Here is a 27,839-nt window from a genome sequence, read left to right as displayed (position 1 = left end):
TTTCACTGAACCAAAAAGTCTTAGAAAGTGTGACATAGGCTCAAATGAAGATAAGTAGCAGCAAATGCATAAGAAATCAGCCTGAAAAACATTAGTATAGGCACATAAGCTAATCATTGGAAATTAAAATTCAAAAGAACTGTCACGTATAATAGCTTGATATCATAATATTTATTCTGTCCATATTGTCATGGAATGTAAATGACCTTACAGATATAGACAAAAAAAAGCAAAGATTACTGAATTGTATTAAGAACTATAGAGTGCAAATAATGGGTCTATATTACGGGATCGAATGGTCAAATATTCAAACACGTAATAGTCGACTTGTAATAATCGAACTGTCACAATGTCGAACGGAAAAGAAAAAAAGAAAAACCCACCCAAATAAACCATTTAAATGCTCTACACAGGGGGGCAAGCCCCCCAAGTGGAGGGCTGTGCCACCCCCCCGCTACTTATACCATATACTTATAAATATACCAATTCCGAGATCGCACTACAGTGCAGACTATGGAAAGCTTCCATTTCCACACTGTACAGAGATCTCCATTGAACCGTTCGACATTGTGGTGGTTCGATTATTATGTTTTCGAATATTTGACCATTTGATCATGTAATATAGACCCCAAATAGCAATGCTGTATGAGACACATTTGGATATAATGTGAATTTGACAAAGACATGATTTCTGGGTGAATATTCAGCAGAATATCAGGGACAAAGAAAAAGGGGAGTAATTGTAATAATTGTTAGAGCAGCTCCAATGCCAATAGAAAAGGTGACAAAGTCAATAACAACAGGTTTGTGGTAGTAAGGTGCTATTGGCAAGGGAGGAGGATTATGCTGGCATGTATTTATATTCCACCTAAAACTGCTATTATGGAGTTTGAGGGAATCCGGGGAGAAATAAGCACCTTTCACAGCAGGGATTATTTATGTGTGGGGACTGCAACTTGAGTGGCAGTATTAAGGATGTATCAGGGTAGATTTCTGAAGAAAAATATGAGAATATTTGACACTGAAGAAGTGAACTCATTAATAGGAAATCAGATAGAATTTACATATTATTCCCCAAGGTAAAATAACTGGGCTAGACTGGATAGAACTTGTATTTCATAGGAGAATGTGTAGTTCATGGAAAGCCTTAACAGCATCCACTAACTATTTCAGATGATGGCTTAATAAAAACTAAGATAAATATGCAGGGTAATGAGGTAAGAATGAGTGCTTTCTTACTTACATGTTAAAAAGAAAAAAATGTAAGGAACGGGCAGTAGAAATTACATGAGAATTAATACAGAAGGTAAAGATTTTTTTAAGAGTGAGTGGGATGAAATGAAATTGGAGTTTAAAACAGAATAGAAATAAAAGAGAAAGACATACAGAAAAGAAGTAATAGGGATTATTTAGAGGGGTTAACAGAGGTTAAAGTATTGCAGAATAAGGGGATTCTCACAGAAAAAAGAAGGGGATCAAGTACACAGTGCCAAACATAAAATGAGGGAGTGTCTGGATAATATGCATGAGCTCAGAAAGGTTGCTGTTAAGTGACTATTTTGATAATTCTAGAGTACAAAAACCTTTAGAAAGACTTTGGCAACAGTAGAAAGAGTTGTTGTAAAACTTGGGGAGCCTATGACAAGATAAATAACCAAAGATAACATAGAGATATTTTGGACATTTTAAGAAAATCTGTGTAAAGTGGAATGTAGAAATAAAAAAAAAAATGCACAAATGGAAATATGTATTGAAGATTTAATTACATCATGGTTCGGGGATGATGGGCCTCAACAATCAAGGCCTAACACAGAAAGAAATGAACAGACCGTATTCATGTGCAAGTCTGGAGAAAAAAGTCATAAAGAGCTATAAGGCTTTAACAGTATTTTAAAAGTGATGGAGGAGTCCCAGCATTTTGGGAGAAAACTGTGATGACTGCATTACTTAAAGAGAGCAAAGACCCTTCAGATGCAGTTTCATAACAGACCCATTTCTATTTTAAACCATGATTATAAAGTGCTTGTATCCATACTAGCTAAGAGAATGGCAATTTTTTTGCCAGAATTAACAGATATGGATCAGTGCTGTTTTGTGGAGGGGAGGCAAACATTTGACAACATTAATAAAATAGTGATGATCCAGAAGGAAGCAGAAAGTAAGAAAACTCTGCTATTGTTGATGGATCTGGATGCAAAGAAAGTATTCAGTGGAGTCAACTGGTATTTTATGAGAAAGGCAATGGTAGCATTTTCATTCCCTGATAGAATAATATAGTTAATTAGGAGGATATATGATGGGTCAGAGACAAGAATTAAGATGTGAGGGTTCCTCTCAGACAAGCTGTGTTTGAACAGAGGAACAAGGCAAGGATGTCCTGTTGCCGCTTTATATTTACAGCCATTGGCAAAGACAATAAGAGACTCATAAATTTAAGGACATAAATAATATTGTATCAAGAAAAGTTAACTTTATTTGCAGATTATATCATTCTGTAACTGAAAAATCCAGAAAAAAAGACATTTTGGTATTGTGGAACATTGTGAGGCAGATTCAAATCTAGTGGTAAACTATATATCCACATGTCAATTGGCTCAGCAATACTCTTATTTATGGGGACATGATAAGATGAAATGTTTATGTGTATGGATTAAAAAGAATTCTGTTAAGGCAGCTAGGGATATGTGGGAATAGATTAAACAAAAGATAATGCAAAAACTGAGAAACTGGAAGCTCTTACTTATGGATATGAATAGTAAGATACAAGCAATGAAAATGTTTTTAGACCCTTTAGTTTTATTTACAAGGCAGGCATATTATTATTAACCAAAATGAGAGGTTGCAGATGATAATTTTTAAAGAGTTGAAGGGATTTATGTGGGAGGGGAAATAGCAAAGGTTAAGTGTGGATTAACATTACCTGACCTGAAGGGATACTTTAGAACTTGACAATTAAGGCTTGTGTACATAATGCAAAATGTTTTAAATTGAGGCAGAAAGAGGTGATGATGAAAGAGGGGAGTAGTTTGAGAAATAAGATGAGTAGGATTTTGGATGCAGGTCATTAAGGAGAATAACAAAAACAACTGTATAGAATAGTATACTCAAAGTAGCAGAACGTATTCTTAGAACTAAACCCATATGGGAATGGAGAAAAAAAGACAGTTGCTAATAGGAATGAATGCAAGTAGGAGTATAGAAATAAGATAAGAGGGGGGTGGAATTTACTGAAGAAAATTGGCAAGAAAACAAAGGTATTGGGAGAGAAGAACTAGAGTGGGATGAGACCAAACAAAAATTGGGACTGCAGGACAGAGACTACTTTCCCCTTCTAGGGATTGATATCTGAGTATAGGCAAAGAAAAGGAGATGGAGGAGTGCTAAGTGAAAGACCAGCTTGGCAGAGTTTTAGTTGAGTCTAGAACAGAAACTACATTTAAAAATTGTTAATTAGTTGGGCATATAAAATATTTCATGATACCTCTAAGAATCATTCAGATTATGAAGTTAGGAAATGTGAAGAGAGGCTGGAAAACAATTTACAAAGGAACAACGTGAGGACATCTGTATGGCTTTCAGTGATGCAACAAATGTCAGAAGGATTAGTAGTTTTGCTTGAAAGTGTTTGCAAAGGTATTTTATACCCCATGCAGACTTTAGACATGTTTCCTTAGAGAACAAATGTTGGAGGTGGGATGCGAAAGAGAGAGGTAACTGGAAACATGTTTTTTCGGAATGTAACTTGTTGGCAGCTTTTAAACATTTTCTATAAAGCACTTTGTCAGAAATGTGGGAAGAGCAAATGGTTGTAACTACGAAAATTATTATTTTGAAATGGGACACTGGATCCAAGTTGTCTAGATTTATTAATGTTGTACCAAGTTTAATGCTATTTGTTGCCAAAAAAGAAATTACTAGAAAATAGAAATCAAAGTCTAAATCAACTGTAACTGAAATACTGAATATTGTAAAAGAGATAAAATAATTGGCAGTAGGATATTTAGAAAAGGGAATAATGATCAGGTGGATGACTGAGGTTTAATAGAAGTCACGAATTGAAATAAATTTATATACTGGAGTGAGTAATAATTGTTAAAAAGAAAACGTGTACTTTATGAAAGTAATGAAAATGTCACTAGGGTTTATTTTCTTATTTTCATAGGTTCATAAAGTAGTACTAGGCTAACTGCACTTGTGTGCCATTGTAAGCTTAGCCAATTATCCCGTGTGAGAATCAAACCCTGCACCTTGTGTCTGTAAGGCAAACACCTTGACCATTATGCCAACCTCCCACTCAATTATCTATTAATATTTTTATACTTACGTCATTATGTAAAGTGTGATTTAATAAAGCTGTTAAAAAAATGTGTACACCGTAACTTCCTGCTTTGCGAAATCTTTAGAAAGTGAGGGTGACTATGGGTATTCAAGGTACAAACCTAATGCAGAACAGTGAATGAATCTGAGATTACTACAGAGCAATATATGTTTTTACATGACTGACTACATTCCTCAATGAAAACTATGCACAATCTTATTAGCAATATGGTCTTTGAGACAACTCTGTTGCTCTAAAGGACTATAGCCATGACTATAGGTTAAGCAAAATTAATTTAAGTAGTAGCTTGGGGCTTGAGCAACTGATGGAGCTGGCAGGAGAAGATGGGAGAACCAATCCTGGGAGGTAAAATAGAATAGATCAGGTCACATACAGCCACTGACCCTCAAAGAAGGGGTGGTGAAGTATTGGCATCCTCGGGGCAGCCTTTCGGCTCAGCTAGTCACTGCTTGGTTGTAGGCTTCATAAATGAGTGTATGGGAGCATGCACTCAACAAGGCCATGGCATTGTGAATTCCTACAGTGGCTTGTCTTCCTGGCAAAGGGTTGAGGGTTAGGCCATAGAAATTGCTACGATGCCAGTGAGGGCAAAGGTAATCTTCATGGCTGTCTCTATGACAGTCCATCCAAATGGCTCTAATTTCAGTGGTATACTTGGATAATTCCCTAGTACAGGGGAATAAATGGGCTGAGTCTAATTGAGGGAGTCCTTTGGATGAGACATTAAACCGAGGTCGCAATTGCTTGAGTTGGTGATAGCTCAGGTGGATGTAAAAAATCCCATAGCACCTATCAAAAGGAGTAATGGAAGTTCCCTCATTGCACTGGCCAAATTTCCCCTGCTGTAATAAATAGTACCTCAGGTCTCCGCTGAAGTGAGGCCACTCTCCTAGGGAGACAAGCTCAGTGAGCAAAGGACCAATAAATAAATTCTAAAAAAAAAAAAAAAAGCTTAATGACCAGCAGACGAAGAGGTAAAAATCATCTAGAAAAAATAGTCTTTGGCATTCACTTTTAGGTTTGCATGGGATCATTTTTAAAGAGTTTTGCCATAAGATTCCAGCTGAAGTTACATTTGCTTGGAGTGGGGGGGGGGGGTAGGAAAAAAGTAACTAAAACTATTGCTCATTGCATTTTTGCTTTGGAGTTTATGTCCTTAGGAGAAGCACAAAGAAATATGTTCATATCATATTAACATGATGACATTGATGCTTAACGAAACATGCAATCTGATATTGTTAATCCTCGTTCATTCCTTACACATGGGTATCGGTTCCGAGCTCGTAACCGAGCCGGCCACTTTCCAAGCTCGCGTCAGCTTCAAACTCTTGAGTTAAACTCTTACCCATAATCCCCCTCTCCCTGTTACCTCAGATTTCGTTTGCCGCATTGCCATCCGGTTGTGTCAAGCTACTTCTCTTGAGCTAAGTACAATCAGTTGTTGTTTAATTGCTTTACAAATTACTTTTCTGTCAGAAAAGTTCATATTTTATTGTCTCTTACCCTATCACATCTAGCGTTCATAATTTCCACAGGTTTTTCTGTTTTTTTTTTTTTCCTTACTACTTTTACCGCGAGGTATTCTCTCCTTACCATCATTGCTAATCTTGTTCCCTTTTCTCTCTCATACCGTTGGGTACTCTCTTGTACCATTGTTGGTACTTTTCTATTAATTAATTTGCTGTCATGGCAGATAAAAAAGGTAGTCCGGGGTTTAAGCGGTATTCTGATTGTGAACACAAACTGCCTACTTCTGATGCACACTCTTTGTGTGTTTATTGTTTCCATTTATCTGTTGAACCACCCTGCACTATTTGTGAGAACTTTTCTAATAGAACTTTGTTGGAAAGGAAAAACAAGCTGATACTGAAGGGACTTCTAAAATCTCCCTTTTCAGAGGCTATTTCTGGGTTGGAGGTCTCAACCCCTCCTAGAGCCCATAACAAAATGGATGTTTCTACTAAGGCTAAATCTTTGCCTTCATCCCCGGCTGGGGACTCTCATGAACCAAAACCTAAAAAGGCAAAATTTTCGGCTCCGGAGCTCTCTGTCAGCCCCAGTGCTTTCGGTGCCTAGACCTTTGGCACCGAGGCCTTTGGCTCCATTAGTGATTTCGGCTCAGTCTTCTCCTGCAGCCTTCTATATATTGGCACCGAGGGGCTCCTCGGTTCAGACCATTACCACTGTATCGGCACAGACCGTTCAGTCGGCGCAGACCTTGACCTCGTCAGCTCCAAGATCTTCCTCGGAACAGAGGCCTTTATTGTTGACTCCAGTTTTGTTGTTTCCAGCTTCGGCACAGACAACCACTTCAGCACTGATCCCTGTATCGTTGCAGACAATGACCTCGGCACTGATGACTTCTTCGGTGCAGACAACCGTAGTCCAGTCTTTCTTGGCACCGTTATCCTTGGTGCGGTCAGGTGAGATGTGCCCTAAGTCTGCCTCTTCTGTGGACAGGCTTGTTTCTCCCTCAGTCTCCGTGAGGTCCACTAGAAGCCTTTGCAAACATGATGTCTTGCGTCTTGTGGACCAGGTACTTTTGGCCAGAGGTATCCCTCCCCTCAGGAACTATCCTTCCTTGGGAGGTGATCACCCATCTCCAAAGACCCCTTCTTATTCTCTTCCTTCATTGCCTTTGAAGTCCATGGATATAGCACAGACTTCCCCTTCTGCGGTTCCATTTATGGATCTCACTAAGGAACTACAGTTGCCTTCGTGGCAGGAAAGTTTTGCTACGACCCAGGATGTCAGCTGTGACACACATAGCTTGCTGCTCCACAGCCATCCAGGGGACTCTGGGTCGGCAGGCTGAGCCACTTAGGGGAGGGGTGACCCCTGCCCTAGACATAAACTCCTCTTCGGGTGGACCAGCCTTCCAACTGATGGAGAAGGCTTTCGCTGCTGGCGATACCGGACTGTCTATACCTCCGCCCTCCTCTGGTACACTGGTCCCACAAGTCGCATCTAGTGGACTCCAGGTGCAAGGGCCGCAGGACATATTCCCTCAGGAATCCCCTTTTCCGCTGTCTTCTCCAGCTTCTCCCACTGAGAAGGTCCACCGGAAAAGTTTGTGTAAGAGGAAGCACATGGACTCCAATGAGGAGTCCCTCAACGAAGACACAGATTTCAATGAGGGGGAAGGATCCCTTCGGTCACCCTCTGAGGTATCCTTTGGTGATATCCTCGAAATCCTGAAACAGAGAGGTGACTGGCAGTCCTCTAATCTGACCTCTGAGGAATCTGTGTTCCTGCAGACCTTTCGTGCCCAGCCCCCTAGCTCCTGGGTTACTCCACCTGCCGATGAACTTGTCCGGCTCATCATGCAGCATGCTTGGAAGGCTCCTGATACCATCAAAGCTATTCCCCGGAGGCCAGATAAGATCTTGTCCCCACCTGCTTCGGAGCCTCATTGGTCCAAAGGTCTTCCTGTGGATGCTTTGGTGGTGGCAGCCGCAACAAAAAAGGATCTGGCAGAAGAAGAAATCCAGACTATCCATCCGCCTAACAAAGAGTCCCGGGCCCTGGACAGAATAGGGAAGCGCACCTTTGCTTCAGCGACCTTTGCTATCAGGTCCCTGAATTATATGGCACATTTCACCAGGCTTCAAAGGGATCTGGTTTCTGAGCTCTCTGAAACCTTGGCTGGTGCAGTGTCTGATAAGGTCCGTGACAAAGTGGCCTCTCAGCTGGCCACCATTAAATCTATATCTAACTCCTCTATGCGACTGATATCTCACACATCAGATGGAGCAGCTAGAGTAGCGGGTTCAGCTGCGGTCTTGAGACGACACGCCTGGGTGCGCTTGTGCAACTTTGCGGAACCCTTTGTCTTCTTTTCTTAATGCCCCCATTGAGCCCTCCTTGTTGTTTGGACCCAAAGTTAAAAGCACACTGGCCAGATGTGAACAGCATGGTAAGACCCTTTCTGCTGTAGATGTCCGTTATTCTTCCCCTCAACGTGCTTTCTCACGAAACCAAAAGAGTGGGAAGATATGGTTCAAGAAATCTCAGAGTCCTTTCCATGACACACAGGCCGAGTTTTCTCCCAGAGGCAGAGGGGGAAACTCTCACAGGGAAGACGCTCCTTTTGGGGCAGAGGGGGACCGCGTAACCAGGGTTCCAGGAATTCTTTCCCTGACCAATCCTACCAGCGCTCCTGAAGAGCGGCCCAAGTCCTTTCCTCTGGAGGTGGTTGGGGGACGTTTCTCCTTGTACCCTTCTGCCTGGCTAACCATCACCACCGATTCTTGGGTACAAAGGATTATAACCAGAGGTTATCATATCCCCTTCAATCTTTGTCCTGTCCCTTCAAAAAATCTTCCAGACTTTCCATCAAGTCAAAGGGAAGAAGCAGAACTAGAGATACAAAAGCTGCTAAGAAAAAGAGTCATCCAAATAGTCTCTCCAGACCAGACAGGATCCGGATTCTACTCAAGACTATTTCTGGTGCCAAAGAAAACTGGGGACTGGAGACCAATTTTGGATCTCAATGTATTGAACAAGTTTGTGAGAGTACAAAAATTCTGGATGGTCACAATACAGTCTATCCTCCCGCTTTTGGAAAAAGACGATTGGATGTGCTCTGTAGATCTTCAAGATGCATACTACCACATAAAGGGTGACAGGCCATCAAGATGATTTCTGCACTTCTGTGTGGGAGTCAGACACTACCAGTTCAGAGTACTGCCCTTCTGACTCTCTACATCCCCCAGAGTGTTCAAAAAGTGCATGGCAGTTGTCACAACTCACTTGCGACTTCAAGGATTCCAGGTGTTTCCATACCTAGACTGGCTCATTTCTGCCCCCACCGGGCATCTACTGTAAAAAGCCCTGGCATACTCTCTCCTCACTGCTCAAAGGCTAGGCATAACCATAAACTAGCAGAAATTCAGTCTCACCCCATCTCAGTCGACATAATTCATAGGGGTTATCTTGGACACAAAAAACTGCAGAGCTGCTATTCCAGAGCACAGAATTCTAAGGATAAAGCAAAAACTAATTCCAATCCTTTCAAAAGAAAAATCCACAGCTCACTTGGTTCTACAGCTGTTGGGTTCCATGGCAGCCTCCATCACCATTGTTCCCCTGGCCAGGTTTCACATGAGGCTGCTACAATGGCTACTGCTCACCCAATGGTATCCTTTTCAGCATCCTCTTTCAGCCATGATTCAAGTAACCCACAGGTGCAAACAGGATTTAAAGTGGTGGATGACTTACAGTCTCTCACAATGGTCTCGCCCCTTCTCCCCCGAGCAGGCCACAGTGACCATGGACGCCTCCCTGATGGGGTGGGGGGGGCTATGTCAGGGACAGGCAGTCCAAGGCACTTGGTTCCAACTGGAGGCCCATCTGCATATAAATGTTCTAGAGCTGAGGGCGGTGCTTCTGGCGTTGCAAGCATTCCATCCCCTGCTGCCGTCTGGGACAATTGCGATTCAGTCAGACAACATGGCGGTGGTCTGGTACATCAACAAGCAAGGTGGAACCATATCTTACCCCCTTTGTCGAGAGCCCATGAGGATATGGCAATGGGCGATGGCTACCAACCATTTTCTTCTGGCAACGCACATTCCCGGGAATTCCAACGTGATAGCAGACAGACTCAGCAGGTGCATTCTTCAACCTCACGAGTGGTCCCTGAATCCCTTGATAGCAGCGGAGATCTTCCACCGCTGGGGCCATCCTTGCTGCGACCTCTTTGCATCCCCGACCAACTACAAATGCAGCAACTATTTCACCCTGATTCCCCCTCCGGGACAGTCACCCAGTGACACTCTAGTCCACGATTGGCCCTCGGGTCTTCTTTACGCATTTCCACCCTTTCCCATCATTCCCCAGTTTCTGAAGAAAGCCCGGCGGTTGAAGAGCAAGGTGATCCTCATAGCACCATATTGGCCTCGACAGATTTGGTTCCCCTTCCTTTGGCCTCGCCTACTAGCTCGACCATGGATTCTCCATCCAACCCCAGAGTTGATCTCACTCCCACAGAACCTGATTCATCCCAAGCCAAGCAGAATGATCTTTCTTTACCAGTACGTGATATTCTCATTGCTTCTCATAAGTCTTCCACTAGAATTACTTATCTGAGCAAGTGGAAAAGATTTACCTGTTGGCTGAAAGATAAACAAGTAGACCCCTTTTCAGCACCAGTGTCGATAATACTAGACTATCTGGCCGACCTGTTTCAATCGGGTCTTTTGGCCTCCACCATTAGAGTTCATTTGGCTGCAATTTCTAATTTTCATGAGGGTGTCCAAGATTCCTCTCTTATGTCCCATAAACTGTGCAAGACCTTCATAAAAGGTGTGAATCATCTGAAGCCACCTTTTAGAGAACCTATTCAACCATGTGATTTATCATTAGTTCTACAAGCTCTGACAATGGCACCTTTCGAACCAGCCTCTTCTTGCGACCTCAAGTATTTGTCATGGAAAACCTTTTTTTGGTCGCTATTACTTCTGCCAGACATATTTCTGAACTTCAAGCTTTATGTATCAAGAGTCCATACTTGATTTTTCATAGAGATAGTGTCTCTGAGAACTAATCGGTCATTTCTGCCTAAAGTGATCTCTGAAATGTCCATTAAACAAGCCATTGAATTGCCAGTTTTCTTTCTCAATCATTCAAACAGAGGAGAGTATTGCCTACATACCCTAGATATACACAGGCAAATCCGTTTTTACTTAAACAGGACTAAACCCTTTTGTAAATCTGACTGGTTATTTTTGGCCTTTTCTGGACCTAGATTAGGATCTGCTGTTACTATGGTCACATTAGCTAGATGGTTGAAGGACTGTGTGACCTTTATTTACACACAACGTAATATCTTGTTGCCTACTACCATAAAAGCTCATTCAACAAGGTCGGTGGCAACTTCTGCTGCCTTCCATGCCAGAGCTTCTTTACATGACATCTGTGCAGCTGCAACTTGGGTTACGCCTCATACCTTCATCAGTCATTACAAATTGGATTTGGCCTCCAGGGGAAGAGCATCTTTCGGTTCTATGGTGCTCAGGAATGTCCTTCCATGAGAGCCTCCCAAGAATAGAGGTAGCTGGGGACTCTGTCCCATGTGTAAGGAATGAACGAGAATTAACAATATCAGATAAAGAAGTTACGTCTTACCATAACGTTCCATCTGTATTGTTGATCCTTGTTCAGTCATTACGACCCTCCCTCCTTCCCCCTCCTTCCCCCTCCTGTGGTTTCTAGTGGATCTCACCATCCAGTTCTCTTAGGTTATTTGACCAAAGGTAGCCTCTACCTTCTTTAACTTGCAAACTCAATCTGAGGTAACATGGAGAGGGGGATTGTGGATAAGAGTTTAGCTCGAGAGTTTGAAGCTGATGCAAGCTTGGAAAAATGGCCGACTCGGTTCTGAGCTCGGAACCGATACCCATGCGTAATGACTGAACGAGGATCAACAATGCAGATGGAACGTTATGGTAAGACATAACTTCTTTTTATATGACATCAAAGTAATGAAATTGCAGTAGAAGCCATCCTTGTCACCAGTGTTCCATCTCCGTAGATCAAACAAGAAATTACTTGAGAATTGAGAGAGTCAGAGACGTCTTGTGGGAAGCAAAATATTCAACAGAAAAACAGAGGTATGTCTAGCTGCTGCTGTCTAGTTGTCAGGGGAGCAGTCAGTGATTGCATAACATTATAAAACTGAATCTGAGTATGTGCAGTGGAGATCTACTAGAAAGAGTCTTACATGGGCTACCTGTAGAGCATGTACATATGTGACACATTTTCTCTTTCCTGTGTGGTCATTTCTTCCAAGTAAAGACAAAACTTAGGACACATTTTTCAGTTATGTAGGCTCAGAATAACTGTGTATGTGACCCAAAGGAAGTTAACTTATCATGTAATTTACAAAATAACCCTTTTATACTTCAAACTCTGTACCCATGAACTACCACATAGCTGGCAGTCTATTTAACGCCGAATGTGCGATAAGAGACCTTGGGACTCAGGTGGACAGTAGTCTCTCCTTTGATAATCACATCACCACAGTAGTCAGGAAATCCTTCTACGTGGCATACCTCATCACAAAAGGATTCTCATTCAGGAAAAGAGGTCATTGTTCCCCATCTACTCGGCACTCATTAGACCCATTATAGAGTACAACGCCTCTTTTGGAATGTACCTCACAAGACATCTGCAGCAGCTGGAAAGGCCACAGAAGTACCTCACAAAGAGGATTACTGGCCTCAAACAGATGCCCTACACTGAACGTCTCAAAAAACTCCAGCTTTACTCCATAGCATTTTGCCTACTCCTTGGTGATCTCTACCTAACATATAAAGTTATGTCAAACCCAGAGCTGTTGCACATGCTACACCTAAAGAAATCCCAATCCCTCCGAGCTACACACTCTAGGGACCTAAACCTTGTCACCACAATAAACAGGACATGCTGGAGGGATAGATTCCTGTCCCAGAGACTTCCCATACTCTGGAACAAGCTAGTCATCTATGTCGAGCAAAGTTCCTCATTAGCACTCTTCAAGAAAAATCTTGATGAGTGGATGGGAAATAGGAAACAAACCCCGGGGATCACTTCTGTGGCTCTGCTCGACAGGAGCACAGGAAAATAACTTTCTTGGGTGGCGTAAGCCAGGGAACCTTGTTGGCTAGACTTACTTAGACCCCTGGGCCGATAGCCTAGTACCTACCTATGTGCTTTCAAAACTAACTCTGTGCCTCTGTAGGTTTCTATACAAAATTAAAAAAAATATGCAACCTAGTGCTACATTTGCATAACTTATGCACTATATAGGCCCAGCATGCTTTGTCATTATCTCTTAAAATTCCATCAAAGTAAACACTGATGGGGAGAGCTACTGTCCTCTGACATCACACAATTTTGGAAAGTTTATAACTATCAGCTAGTAAATGATAGCATAATTAAGTGCAAGATACCACACAATCCTGTAACTATAAGTGATGTAGTACCGTGTCTGCGCAGTCCTCCAACTTTCACATTCACTTCCTGTAACAACACTACTACATACAAAGTGCCTTCATCATATGTGGTTAAAGGCAAAGCAGCTATGGATGATAAAATATTATGTTTGCTCAAAACCTATTTTATTTCTTCTATTTTTAGTGCAACATTTCCCCCTTTAGATACCTCTAAATGCCAGCAGGAAGTTTTCCATCAAACCAGGCTTAGATAAGTCTGCAAATATTTACTTTTCCTGTACACCCAATAAATAAAGAAGGGAATAAAAGAACAACTTCATCTGTGGAAGTAACAAAGACCACAGTCCAAATGGGACTTATCTTTTTTTGCATTTCTTTTAGTCTTCTGGCAGCTAACAATCAGCTGCTTCTAGTCTGCACCTTGTCCACCATCTCCTCCAGGGTACTCGGATATGAGTATGCCCTGAGAGTTTCTCCCTTCTCCCCACATCAGGATAGCCATACCCCCCATCCTTACTGCATGCTTAATCAAGCATTCAAGTCAGTATTCAAACTTGGGTCACCAGGGCTGTAGTCAGGGCTTTATCCATCTATGCCATTGGTGCAGGCACAGAGAGATGTACCTTGAATACAGCTGAAGTCCAACCAATCCACAAGATCTCAGATATGCACTGTACATGATGATAATTGTTTCCCAAGTTTGGCCCTGCTTAAGAATGAAATAATGAGTTGGTTGTTTAATCTTGGGAGCATTTAGGTAGATGTATCTCATGATGCAGTGTTTCTAATAAGGATGTTCAATTTCAGTGTTCTCCTGAAAAAACTCATCTTATAAATCAGAGAATTATGATCAGATGTTCAACCATAACCAACCTACATGCTCAAGACATTGATACTAGGAAATTCACCTTAACAGCACAGCTCAAGAGGTGAATCTTGGCATTCATGTGAAGAATACATAAGGCTTACAACTGATGAGACCTGATCATAATTCCTTGTAGTGTTTGAGCTTTATCTGTTCCATGTACTACCAATTACACAAAAGAAAAAGAGTGCAATGTATTCTACCAGCTTTCAAAGTCTTTGAATTCTTTGTGCAGTTCTCACTGTCACTGAACCAGTGAGGAGTCTAAAATGCAAGTCTTCCTCTTCTTCAGATGCTCTGTGTCTGAAGGTTCTTGGGAAGGCTTTATATAAGAAAGATCACATAGATTCACCTGAAGAGTATCTCATGCCCCATTTGGATGATGAAGAGGGTACCATCTTCCCTACATTTCCTCCTAATTTCCCAATATTTGGAGAAGTCCTGGATATGATGCATCAGAGAGAATTTGGTCAGATGACCCCTGGGTCCTTGCACAGCAGATGTTACAGAAGGCTTTCAGATTTTCTTAATAATCTACCACTCCCTCTGTCACTCACATAGGTGCAGTTGCCCCATTCTCCAAGAAAGTGGACTATATCCTGTGTTTTGACAAAGAGTGAAGTTTCTGGTTGGGGATTCCTAAGTTAAACACTTTGTTGGCAGCTGCTGTTAAGAAGCACCCTATACCTCTAAGCCCAGTGACTCACCCACCAGATAAGGAGTTTAGGGCAACAGACCATATAGGAAAGCATGTGCATGCATCCTCTACATTCTTTTTGAGGATACTCAGTTTCATGAACTGTACTACAGAACTTCAAAGATGTCTCTGTGGAAATGAAACAGATAATAATCCAGTTGCCATCCCATTCAGCAAATATATCCATGATGCTGAACCTTATGATGTGGATTATTTATAATGTAGATGAAGGTGCCTCCAGATATCTGGGGTCTGGCACAACAATTAGTCAGCAGGTATAGCTCTGACAGAGTCATTTTTTTCAAGGACTGCAAGGCTACTTGCCGCATTGCAAGGACTAATGTTGTTCAGGCAGACATGGAAACAGATGGCAAAACTCATATGGCAGCTGGATTAAAGTTCCAAAGTCCCCAATGTGCATTTCCTAAAATGCTGAGGGGCTCTTGCCAAATCTGTGAAGAACCATAACAATCAAGACAATTTCTAGAGAGGTCACTGGCTGTGAAGCAGTTGTTCTCAGCAGTCAGGATCAACTATCATATGATCAGACACCCTGAGACCCTATCTGGCTGATGCTGCTGTCTTAAAGTAGTTGAGATTGTCTGTCCCTCCCTCTGTTAGCCTAGAAATCCATAATCATAACATGTGGCTGAAAACATTCATATCCAGAGTGTCCTTACTTTTGGGGTCTCATTTTGAAGATCAGCTGTTCAGAAAGTTGAGCTTCACATGGTCAAGACCATATTATCAACTTTCCAAAAAGGTGGAGCAGTTGTAGGGAGATCCCGGTACAGTGGGTATGAGAATTTACCCTTCCACACTGTAGTGCAATCTCAGATTTGCTATCTATATATATATATATATATATATATATATATATATATATATATGGGTCTACTACTAATTACCGACACGACGATTCCCCGACAGAAAACTCACCGACGCCAGATGACCGACAACACACAAACCCGACACACACCCGACAACGCAAAACACCGAACACCATTACACCGACACACGGAACGTAAACAACACGCGACACTACATAGCATACACACTAGCCCTGACCCAAACCCTAACCCTAAGGTCCGACACTATCGCACACTTCACCTACCTGCACCCTAACCCTAACTCACTTAACCCACCCCTAGCCCAAGCTCCGACACTCGACACTAACGCACACATCACCTACCTGCACCCTAACCCTAACTCACTTAACCCACCCTAGCCCAAGCTCCGACACTAACGCACACTTCACCTACCTGCACCCTAACCCTAACTCACTTAACCCGTCCCTAAACTACAGTCCCTCACTAGCACACACTTACCTTACCTGAACCATACCTCCGACACGAACACACACTCACCTTTCCCACAGCCTAACCCGACATCCCACAATCTCGAGCACTTACCTGACCGCTCCTAACTCCGTCGCACACTTATCATCGCGTCGCGATCGCACATTCCCTTGTCGGTCTTTCCGCTGTCGGCAAATCACCCTGTCGGTACACTTACCTGTTGGTCATCTGGCGTCGGTGAGTTTTCTGTCGGGGAATCGTCGTTTCGGTCATTAGTAGTAGACCCATATATATATATATATATATATATATATATATATATATATATATATGTCTGTATCTATATATATATATATATTTAGCAGGAGGTGTGGGGTTCAGGAGGGCTTGCCCCCTGCAAAAATACAGTTTTCTTTTTTTTTTTAATTAAGGAACTTCAATCACGTGGTTTTGTCCAAATGCAGTTCGATGTTGCATAATTTTCATGTAACAACACAGATCCTTTTTTTGACCCAGGTTCCAAGTCCTCTTCCCTACTGAACATCCCACTTCATCAAAAGAAAGTAAGAAAGCAGTGGTTTTAAACTCCTTAACTAAAAGACCACAACAAAGTAAGGACAGATATTACTCCAAATACTTTTTAGTGCCAGAAAAGAGACGGACTCTCAGGGCAATTTTGGATGTAAGGGAAGTAAATACATTCATATGCAAAGAAATTTTCAGATTGGTCTTGGTGCATTAATTCCCCATACTTCAAAGTCCAAATGAAAAATAATGGATTTGCTGTTTGGACCTCCGTGGCTCCTACCACCAAATCAAGATTGCAAAGGAGTCCAAAAGTTTCTGCACTTCAGAATCACAACCAGTCATTATCAGCGTCAGATAATTCCATTTACCATCACCTCACATCATGCCAGTTACTGAATGCATGTCTGTGGTAGTGGCACACCTGCAACTGAAGACAGCTAAAGTGTTTGCATACCTGGATATTTGCAACACTTTCGGTCAGTGTAGGAATTTGTTATCAATTTGTTCAGTTCTCTGTGAATAGCATTTAATCTGACCATGTCCCAGCTAAAATCTGCATAACTGCTGAAATTTCTGGGTTGCAATTTAGACACAAAATTATGCACAGCATAATGTCCTACATAGAGAAAATTCAGTCTCTTTAGGACAGAATTTCTTCTTTTCTTTTATCCACAGCTTATCTCTGCCTCAAGGTGCTGGGTCTCACAGTAGTGACAGTATCCATGGTTTTTCATTCAAAGTACCATAAGAGAGTTCTCCACTGATTCCAAATGCAGTTTCCCTGGAGCATTAACTCCAGATTTCTCAGCCTTGTAAGCATCCTTTGGCATAGTGAATGGATATCAGCAATGTCATCCACCATCCCTTATCCCTATCAATAGTCACCATGGAAGTGTTTGTCCTAGCATGGGTGGGCATTTTAATAAGTTGTCAGTCAGAGATTTCCAGATTTTGTTTGAACTATCTTTCTAAATACATGGAGATGGGAACAGCTCTACTGACTCTTGAAACATTTGAGGACTCTCTCCCAGTGGGAGTTTTCACCATATAAACCGGCAATATGGCAGCTGTACAGCAAATCAACAAGCAAAGAGGAATCCAATCCTACCCTCTACGTTAGGAAGCTATAACACTGTGGGAGCAGACAGTAATCAATAATTGTTTTCTAGTTGCCATTCATGTAATTCAGTTAATCCAGCCACTAATTTAATCTGCTGTATATAATGTGTATAGTCTTGCAATAACCAATTCTGTATCTCAAGCATCATATCATAGTTAGTTAAATAACTTGGATTGTACAGTTGTAGGTCAGTGTCATTACTCATTATGTTCATAGTTAAGTACTAGGGTAGCTGCCCTTGGGGGTCATTTTATGCCTAGCTAATTTCCTTTTTTGTGCCTTGTTTGCCAGACACCGATCCTGTCTTAGCAGTTCGTAGGATACCAATTATAGTCACAGGACTTTCAGTCAGTCCATGTGGACATGTTGCATAGGCCCTGTATCCTTATAGCAATGTATCTGTGTGGGCATTCCAGTTGTTGCATGCATCTGGCCAGATATGTGCCATATCATATTATATATCATATATCATGTTATAATTATCATATTATATTCAATGACTAATCTGATGAGGGCTGAGTAAAGGGGAACGATGACATCCCTAAATCTAGACACAATCCCTTTGTTTATAAGCTGTGCAATAAAGAAAGACTTTCTTACAACAATAGACACATGTTGCTGAAATGTTAGGTCATTGTTGGAACTTCCAAGATGGCTGCAAAGTGGGTAACAACTTAATTGTAACTCTCCCAGTGTGAAAACAGAAACTCAGCAGAGAAGGCCAGTTGACTTGTGTTTATGGGTAAATTTCAGTAACTAGCTAGTACATGTACTGCCTGGATGCCAGGAAAAAAGAAATATAGAGGACCTGAAAAAAATCAGCTACAAAAAGTGAGGAAGAAACACTGATTGGGGAAAACTTCTGCAGCTGTTCAGCAAACAGCACTGCAACATCCAGACATGAATTCCAGTAACCTACAGGAAGATACAAGACAACTGCATACAGACCTGGTTAAAATAAACAAAACACTGATGTAGTATATCAACACAAACAACAAAAGGCTGGAAAAAATGAAAGAAGATTTAAACAAATATTCAGATGAGGTGATAAAGCTACAACAATCAGAGATCAAAATAAAGAAAAGGCTGGCTGACCGTGAGACTGCTCAGGAAGAGATGTTTCAAAAAATAATAGAGTTAGAGGACAGAGCACGTAGGGAAAACCTGAGATTTTCAGCTATATCGGAGAAGCTGGAAGGAAGAGATTGCATTAATTTTATGAAAGCACAAATCTGCTGTGGAATACCAGTCCAGTTACTTGAGTTGTTACTGGAAAGGACACATTGTTGTGTATACTCCAAACCTGGCTATGAGAAAGAAACCTAGACCTTTAACAGTAAAGATACAAGGAGTTGATTTTGACAAAACTGAGACAGAAGGACAAAGTACTGAAAGTGGAAGACAACAGTGTTTGTGGAGAATGGTTACTCATTGTACACCAGGAAGCAGAGAAGCAAATTTATTCCACTGTTCAGGGAATGTCGAGATGCAGGTGTGAGATTCAAACTGCTGTACTCAGCTGTCTTCAAAGTATTCTTCCATGGAGGGACAAAATAATTTTTTGATGAAGTACATGCTAAGGAGGAAATGGAAAAGGTTGTCCAACAAAAAGTGAAATGTGAAACAGAAATATATTCTGCTGCTTGTTCTTCTGGTAATAATGACCACAGAAAGACTGTACTTGTGAATTTTTTTCAATGTTTAAATGGAAAATGTTGGAATGAAGGAAGGGAGCACAAGAGTTGACAAGAAGAATCAAGAGTTTGTTGGAAATGAAGCTGAGACATAATTTGTGAGATGGAGATAAGCAGTAATAAAACCAGTAACTTAATGTGGGATTACAATGCAGTTATATGTGTGAAATATGCCATAACAAGAAAATCTGGAAATAATTGGACTTTTTCAGAATTTGTTAGACATGTGGGGGAATCTAAATCATATTCTCTAGTTCATGTCATTAATGTTCAAAAATGCTTTAGGGAGGGAAGGAGAAAGTTAACTCTTTTTTTCTTACTAGCTATTTTGAGGTGTATGGTTTTCTTTGCAAGCTATAAAGTAAAGTCTTCTCAGTTATTTTAAGTGTAATGGGGATTGTAAACAGGTGCTGCAGTTTTTCCCTCCCTTCTCTCTTTCTTCATGTTCAGTTTTAAGAAATCTAGACACAGCAATGAGAAAAGTGTGGTTAAAACAGCATTTCAAAAGAAAAATGTATGTGCTTTTTCTCATTCCTGCGTGGAGCACTGACTGTATTAAGGACTGTGGATTGATTTGGTAACACGTTTTAAGAGTAAGCAAGTAAATGAAAAAGAATATTGAATGTTGTGAGGCTTTTTTCTAGCAAAAACGTGTATGGTTGCTAGAAATTCTGCAGCTGGTCTTCAGGTTTCCATGGAAACAATATCCTAAAGAGAAACTGGCTGATGGTTCTTGTGTCTCCATGGAGACAATCCGATAAATAGAAACTGGCTACAGGCTGGTGGAGAGTGATTGGCTGAAGGAAAGGGAAAAAAAAACTGAGAAGAGAAATTGTCTAGGACGTATTGTTCTCTGAAAGCATTCAGGGGTTTTCCCAGCTGGGAGAGCTATAAAGAAAAGACAAGACCACTTGGTAGAAGCACAGGCTGTATGATACTTATTAGCATGTTTAACCTTCCTTTTAGGTTAACTCAAGTCTATGAGTGTAGCTGTCCAATTAGGACTTTTGTTCCAATTAGGAGGGCAAAACTTCAGTATTTGAAGATGTACATAGTTGTGTGTGTTCCTATTAAGTTAATATGTTTTAGGGGGCTATTGGGGGTGTGTTTGTTTTTTTGTTTGAGAGCTTTCAGTAAAACAAAACATTTTGTAAGATGTGACATAGGGTCAAATGGATATGACAAGAAACAACTGTATAAAAGTTCAATCTGTCAAACAATGTATGCATGTAACACTAAAGATGGAACTAGACATTTAACAAAAAAGGTGTTATACAAAAAAGGTGGGAATAATAACTTTTTAATGCAATGATACTTTCTGTAATGTCTTTAAATGGTCAATGCTCTCACAGATAAATACAAAAAAGAAAGAGTAGTGAACTATATTAAAATTTAGAGTACAAATAGTTACGTTACAGGAGACACACTTAGAAAGAACTAAACATGTGAATTTGATAAAGAAAGGTTTTCAGGATGGTTATTCAACAGAATACCTAAGACAAAATAAAAGAGGAGTACTTACATTAATTGCAACATGAGCTCCAGAATAAAGCTTAAGAAAATTCTGGGAGAAATAATCCGTATTCAGCAAGGAATATTATGTATAGGTGGGGACTGGAATGTGATTTGTAATAGTGCAGATGTGTTTGGGTGGGGGGGCCCAGAAGGGAAAGTATAACAAAGAAAGCAGATTTTTGAAGAAATGTATGAAAATATTTGGCATGGAAAATGTGAATTTACATATTATTCCTCAAGATATAAAAACTGGTCTAGGCTGAAAGTATTTAAATTTTACAAGAACGTGTGCATTTAATTAAAGGTCTTGATGTGCACCGAAAAATAATTTCAGATCATGCGTCAATAAAAAAAAACTTTCGGCTTTTCCCGGTTAGGGGTCGCTACAGCGGAACTCCGGTCTGCTTATGATTGGCAGTGGATTTTTACAGTGCCGAGTTGCCAGCCCGACACCCAACCTTCAATGAAGGCATGCCCATTCACACTCACACCTACCTGCATGTCTTTAACGTCACTCGACCGCGTGGAGGACATGCAGACTCCACACAGAAGGCGCTCCAGCCAAGAATCGAATGGGGGAACCTCTTGCTGTGAGGCAACAATGCTAACCGCTGCACCACTGCTGCTTTTATAATAACTAAAATAAAAACATAGGGTAATGAAATAAAAATTAGACATTAGCACTTTCCCAGCTATCTGTTGCAAAGAGAGGAACTTAAAAAAATGGGTAGTGGAGATTATTCAGACGCTATTAGAGGGAAATATTTTTTTTCTGAAGATATAGCTAGGGAATGGGATAAAATGAAGTTGAAGCCAAGCTTAGGAAGATTATAACAAGGAAGGTAACGAGATCCTGTAGAGGTATTAGAAATATTTCAGAAATTCTATGAAAGTCTGCATAAAGCAGAGAAATATGGAAGTCACAAAAATATACAAATGGAAATATCATGAAAAAATTAAATATGCCATGGTTAGAGGTAGATGAGGCTCAATTACTAATGGTTAGGATAGGAGGAGATGAGATAAAAATTGTGATGTCTAGCCAATTTACAGGAAAGTCCCCAGGAAGAGATGGTATTCCAATGGATGTTTGGAAGCTAGGAGGTAAAAGACCGATAAAGATCTGGAAGGTTTTGTTTAACAGCATTTTAAGAAGAGGAGAAGTACCAACATCTTGGAAGAAAGCAGTGGTATCTGTAATACCTAAACAGGGTAAAGATTCATTAGACACAGCTTCATACAGGCCCATTTCAATGCTAAACCATAATTATAAAGTTTTGTGTGTATAATGGCTAAAAGAATGACAAAATTAATGCCAAAATTGATAGATATGGATCAGTGTGGTTTTGTGGAGGGGAAGCAAACATTTGACAACATTAACAGAACACTGGTGATCCAGAGATAAGCAAAATGTAAGAAGATACCATTGTTGTTGGTGGGTCTTGTGACAAAGGGAGATACTGCAAGCACAGCTATCTGGAATTTTGTAAATAATTATATGTCTTTTGTAAATATCAACATGATCTCAATAAGATGTTTGTGTTACAAATTTATTAGAACTGTATGTCATGTATATATCAAATGAGTGTGTACAGATGTGTGCTAAAAGGGTATTTTATAAAGTGCTTGTGCCTAAAATGTAACCACAGTGTGCCCTCCTGGACTAGAACAGAAATGTACATGCATTACTGTAACTGTTTAAATGTATATATTTTAACAGTAGAAACTGGAATACAGGAGGTTAACTTCAGAAATATAGCTGAAATTAAATTACTTTATAGGCTAGGCCAGAGACATAATGTCTGTTCTGGGGAGCTTTCTGTATTGTCTTTGGAGTGAACTGAGTACCTCTGAAAGTATGAAGGAATGTAATTGTTTTATGACTTTGAGCATCTGCCAAAGATCCGAGGTCTATATATTTTCACAGGTAGATGCTAAATACTGCCAGCTTCCAGCAGTGGGGATTTCACCTGGGATAGAGTCAGATGACAAGAAATTATATAATTCTGCAGGCTATCCCAGCAGTAATATTTAAGATATTAATTTGATAACTCCCTGAATGTATTCGGTCTTGGACCTGACAAGAACCATTCACCACAACATCTGCCTTGCTCTGTAAGTAAGTTTCTAGGGAACAGTATAATTTTTCTTAGATATAGTGAAGAAATATAGCAAAACGTAGTTTAGATATTTTGCTTTATTTATTGGAGACTGTCCTGTTATGTTATTTTAAATATTTCCTGTGATTTTGAACTCTGATGTCACTGTGATTATATACTGAGTATTTTCTTGTTCTTTTATTATTTTTTATTAAATATATTTAAACCTTTAATTGTAGCTGATCTGTCTGGAGATAAATATGCAAGTACTCTCAAAACTTATATATTTGGTGACACTGTGTGGGCTACTCCTAATAACCTTGTTCTTGGTCAAACTACCATTTGTATTAATATTAATATTACACAGTAAGATTGGACACCCTTTGTTAAGGGCCCTAAAGTAGCTGATAAGGAGTTGGCTGGTGGCAGTGATAACTACCTTATAGTCTGGGCAAAAGGGGACATAGCTAGTAAACCTGTGCCAGCCTTTCCCAGTTGTGTGTGTGTGTGTAAATCAAACCTCAAAGAGTGTGTGTTTCAGCTACTGGGCAGGGACACAAAGCACTGGTTGGACAGAGAGGATATGGGTGGTCTTAGCCACTCAGCTGAGATCTCAACCCTATAGATGGGCCAGTGAGGAGTCTTACTGGGGATCTGGAGAAAGAGGGAGAAACCAGCCCTGGACTAACTGTGGTCTCTGTGTGCTCTTAAGGGAAATTGTTCTTGATGCAGAGAGCTGTATCTGGAAATACTGTGTGTGTACTTGTTATCCTCCAAGTGTACGTCCCCCCACTGTTGCCAGTGGTGAGTATTGAGGCTCCTTGATTCCTGGTTCAGTGGTAGGTTGCCACAGGTCTTGATACAGAGAAAGCATACGACAGAGTAAGATGGGACTTTATGAGCAGGGCAATGGAAGCATTTGCATTTCCTGAAAAAAAATTATAAGGTTGATTAGGAGGATATATGAGGGATCAGAGGCAAAAATTAAAGTGGATAGGATCCTATTTGATAATTTCTGCTTGATAAGAGGAAACAGGCAGGGGCGTCCTCTTTTCCCTTTGTTATTTGCATTATATTTAGAACCACTAGCAAAGAAAATAAGGGTCTCAGGATGTAACTGATATGGTAGTCAAGAAAAGCTGGCTATATTTATATATGATATTATTTTATACCTGACAAAACCAGAAAGAGACATTACAGTGTTGTGGAACATTTTAAGACAGTTTCAAAACTTTTCGGGATACAAAATTAGTGAAGCTAAAACAAAGGCAATAGTGGTAAGTTATGTACCCACACACAAATTGGTTCAGCAATATCCGTATTTATGGGGACATGATAAAATTAAATATTTAGGAGTATGGATTAAAAATGATTCTAGTGTGGCAGCTAAGGATGTGTGGGAAGAGACTAAACAAAAGATAATAGAAAAACTGAGAAAACTGAAGCTTTGTTATATGGATATGGATAGTAAGATACAAGCGGTCAAAATGTTTTTAGTCCCTTTAGTCTTATACATAGGTCAGGCATATTTTTATCAGCCACAGGAGAAGTTGTGGATAGCAAGTAATAGCTTAAGGAGTTTATCTGGGAGGAGAAGACAGCAAGAGTCAAGTGGGATAAGATGATTCTTCCAGTACAACAGGGCGGATTGGGATTACTCAAGTTGAAGGGTATTTCAGAGCTACACACTTCGGGCTCCTACACATAGCACAAGCAGAAAACTATCATTCAAAGTAGAAAGAGATGATGTTGAAACAGGGGGGAAGCTTAAGAAACAGAGAGAGACTGGGATTTTGGATGCAGGACTTTAAGGAGAATAGCAATAATCATACAGAATATTATATCCATAAAGTAGCAGGAAGTATTCTAAAAACTAAGCCAACACTGGAATGGAGAAAACAGATTCTGCAAATAGGTGTGACTGCAATTAGGGATACAGACAATAGGCAAGAGGGGGCTGGAATTTATTGGAGAAAACTGGCAAAGGAAACAAGGTGTGTGGAGCAAATAACTAGAGGGAAAGATGCCAGAATGGGAAGATGCCAAGAATTTGTTTGGACTGCAGGTTAGAGATTACCTTCCCTATCATTTCCTGATATCAGAGTATAGGCAAAGAGACATAAATAGGGGGTCCAACACAAAATACCAACACTGGTAGAGTTTTAAGTAGAGTCTAAAACAGAAATTGCTATTAAAAAAGGAATAATTAGTAGAGCATATAAAATATTGCATGATAACTATAAGAATCAATCAGATGAGATTAGAAAGGATTGGGAAGAGAGATTGGATAAGCAATTCACAAAGAAACAAAGGGAGGATATATCTATAAGCAATTCACAAAGAAACAATGGGAGGATATATGTACGTCTCCCAAATACGCAACAAAATCTAGAAGATTTAGGATTTTCTGCCTGGAAATGTTTGCATAGATGTTTCTATACCCCAAGTAGAATTTTTCCTCAAGTAGACAGCAAATGTTGGAGGTGTGATGGGGATGAAAGAGGTACTTGGGGAATATATTTTCTGGGAGTGCAGTGGGTTGGCAGACTTTAAGGATTCCCTGCAGGGTGCACTGTTGGAGATGTTGAGTGGGCAGATTGGTCTGATGAGGGAGAGGATTTTTCTGAGCTATGCTATAGAATCATTATTACCTAGGCATGATAGGGCCTTGCTGTGTCTAATAATGGTGGCTGCAAAAAAAGTAATTACTAGAAAATCAAAATCTAAACCAACTACACTAGAAGTAGTGAATATAGTAACAGAGATAAAACAACCGGAATTGAGATCTTTAGAAAATGGTAGGAGCAAACTGCATAGAAAAAAAATGGGAATTGTGGGAACAATACATACAAGGGAAGAATGAGGGTTAAAAGGCTGCAGGACTTAAATGAGCTATGTAATATTTGATTGAAAAAGATTGGGTAGATTATAAGTGATGTATAATGTTTGCAAATGAGTGTGTGTCAGTATGGTTTGTGATGTAAAATGCTTGCAACTAGGATGGTGTCAGTGTGTTTTTTTTAATTTATATGCATGTATGATTGCCTATGTAGTAAGTGATAGTTTAATAAAAAAGGCAGGAACTGAATATTTTTTGTAGTGTTGCTTAGGTTATATGATATAACAGTGTATGTGAAGTAAAATGTTTGATATGTTAATTATATTGTGGTTACTTTTATATGAATGTAAACTTGGCTGTGTCACGTGATAATTCAATAAAGGTATTTGAAAAAAAAAAAAAAGACAACACTGTAAAAAAAGGTCTGATTTCTGCTATAGTTGTAAACCATGTCTTAGCATTTTCCATTATTCGGCTTGAGGCTATAGATTGGGGACCTAATATTACTGTATTTATGCAAAATTATTTGTCAGTTTGTCTGCTATGTGTTGCTATACACTAGTGGAAGAAGCTCAGCAGCATATATTATCTTCCTACAGCATCACCCCAACCTCCTACAAACTATGGAGTTGTGTTATACAGTTATTAAATGCACTTTAGTTATTATTATGCCTCTGCAGCTTTACCTTTTCTTGTTTCTTATCATTAACTCTGTCTGTCATCATTATTATATATCTCTTACACAACATTGTGTGAGTACTCAAGCTGTATTGAATTACTCTCTTATTGTCAGTTTGAATTTTGTTATTCTTTTATTTTATTTTGCTTTAATGTGTGCTTGTTTTAATTATGTTATGTTTATCATTTTTACCTACATGGCTGAGGTTGTGGCTAAAAATGTTCCTTACGTACCTGATAAAACAAATGTTAAATATATAAAAATAAAAATTTTGAAAATATTCACCCAGAAGGCAAAAGCCTACATTTTGTTTTAATGTGTGCTTGTTTTAATTGTTATGTTTATCATGCATATAGCCTGGATTATTGATGAAAATGGTCCTTGGACCAGTTTACTTATGTGGTAAACAAATGTTAAATAAATATAGAATAATTCTGAAGACAAGTTTCATCCAGAAGCCAAAAGTCTACAAAGCTAAAGTCATCCTCAAAGCTTCTGTCTAGTTGTTGCTGACGGCGCAGTGGTAGCATTGTCGCCTCCCAGCAAGAGGTTTTCTGGTTCGATTCTCAGCTGGGGTGCCTTCTGTGTGGAGTCTGCATGTCCTCCCTGCGATCGTGTGGGTTTCCTCTGGGTGCTCCATTTTCCTCCCATGTTATAAAGACATGCATCTGGAGCATTTCTTCCCGGGCCTCCACTGAAAATTGGCTTTGTTCCAAGTCGGACATTCCCGGTTAACAAATGTTAAATAAATAAATGAATACAATTTTCTCCTCATCTTTTGGAGAAGCCCTTGTTCCCGAGTCCCACAAGAACACTGCTGAAACCCATCTATCTAGCAGCAGCCCCCACCAGACCTTTACTTCATTTATCTCACTTCTTGGTTTTTACACTTCAAAATTACTATTAATCATTCCTTCTCTTCTTCATAGAAGTCCAGCATGTAGAAAACGTATAGGGACAAATGGACATTTATCTGAGTATAGGCTAACTCTAAGGGCTTAGATCTCTTTTATATTCCTCTTCCTGCAGTCATGGAATACCTTGCAGATATTTTTGACCTGATCTAAATTATTCCTCCATTAAAGTACATTTGGCTTTCATCTCTAATATTCATGAAGGCCATGATTCCAAAACATTAGCTTTACTAAAGGTATGCAAGGCCTTTCTCAGAAGCACTTTTTTGTGGTTTCCAGTGTGAGCTCCAGCACCTCTATGGGACGTGTACTTTAT

Source organism: Protopterus annectens, chromosome 16.part0 (genome assembly GCF_019279795.1).
Source record: "Protopterus annectens isolate FY-2018-M chromosome 16.part0, PAN1.0, whole genome shotgun sequence".
In the NCBI taxonomy this organism is placed as follows: domain Eukaryota; kingdom Metazoa; phylum Chordata; order Ceratodontiformes; family Protopteridae; genus Protopterus; species Protopterus annectens.
The sequence above is the reverse complement of the archived record's forward strand: the minus strand, read 5'-3'. Positions refer to the sequence as shown.